Raw genomic sequence first — 1408 nt, forward strand, 5'->3', positions numbered from 1 at the left:
TTTTAAATCATTGCTTCCACTGCCTCTTTTGAACATTTGGAAGCACGTGGTTGTGTGTTTGAGTGGAGAGATAAAGAGTTTTCAGGTATGTCCTTGATTTATGATGAGCTGGCCGCAATTTTCCTAAAACTATCTGATTAGCTTAAATATAAAGAATTTTCTGCCATGGCCACAAAATTATGGATATGTACCTTTGATGTGTATTATTATAGTATGACTGTTGGTACATCTGTGTGCGTTCTATCGTGTGTGTGCGTTCTGTCTGGAGACAGAATATTTGTGGCACATCCATGCTTTCTTCTGAAGCATCAAAAAGAAAATAGCAGTCGGACCACAATATACTTTTTAGATTTTTTGATTCCCAACGCTGTAAAGTTCTGATATTCATTTGTTTCCATCAACAGCAGTTTTTAAAAATTAGATGGATTTAGCTCAATTAACATATAGATAATGTCCCTTTGTGGTAAATTACGCAAAGAATATATCGATAATTGTGTCTTCCTCCGAACACTTATCCAGCGACTGAAAATTTTGATGATTAATGTTATGTTTTTATGATTGACAGGCTGAATTAGATCCGAAGTGTTTCAAGTTACAAGTGGGGAAGATATAGCTCAATAGATGATTGAGAGTTGTGTTCTCTGGGGAGGAATAAGTTCTCTTGCCAGCAATGTAGAATCTCAGCTGAGAAGGCGTAGTTCATACTTCGTAAAGAAAGTAGGAATCAAGTTGAGAAGGCGGCAATGTGTCATACTTCATATAGCAAATAGAAATTCTGCGCTCATGTTCAAGTTTTGATGCAGCTAGTAATCATGTTTAGCCTTCCTTCCTTAATTGTATTATACAAGACAAGGTATAATCATGATGGCCTAATGGTCTGTTAGCTGGATAGCTTGGAAGCAAGCAGTGACTTTGTAGCGTGTAGACATGGAACCAAAAAAATAAAAGCAATGTTCCTCAATTCTTCTGTTACTTTAATTTTTGTATGGAAGCTCACATGACAGGTTTTTGTGATCTTCGTCATCAACAAGAGAACAATCTCCTCTTGTATATCAAAAAAATATGAAGACCACTTGTTCATAGACCATAGTTTGGACATCCAGAAGAGGTGACGATTCTTGGCCCATCTATACTTCGCAATCTCCAATTAGGATTCAGCATGGCTCATGTAGGTATGCATGGCCCTTGGACTTAGGTTGTCATTTTTCTATCGTATGGCTGTAGTTTTAATGATTGTGATTTGAAAAAAATTATTTAATAAAAAATACTTTTAATTAAGGTTTGTTTGGTTTAGTGGTTGTTTGGGTTTAGTGGTTGTTTGGTTAAAACTATAATTAAAATTGAGATTAAACGAAAAACAGTTTCATGTGTTTAGTAATTGTTTAGGAATTCCAAAAAATAATGAAAT

The sequence above is a fragment of the Populus alba genome, chromosome 16 (genome assembly GCF_005239225.2).
Source record: "Populus alba chromosome 16, ASM523922v2, whole genome shotgun sequence".
Lineage (NCBI taxonomy): Eukaryota > Viridiplantae > Streptophyta > Magnoliopsida > Malpighiales > Salicaceae > Populus > Populus alba.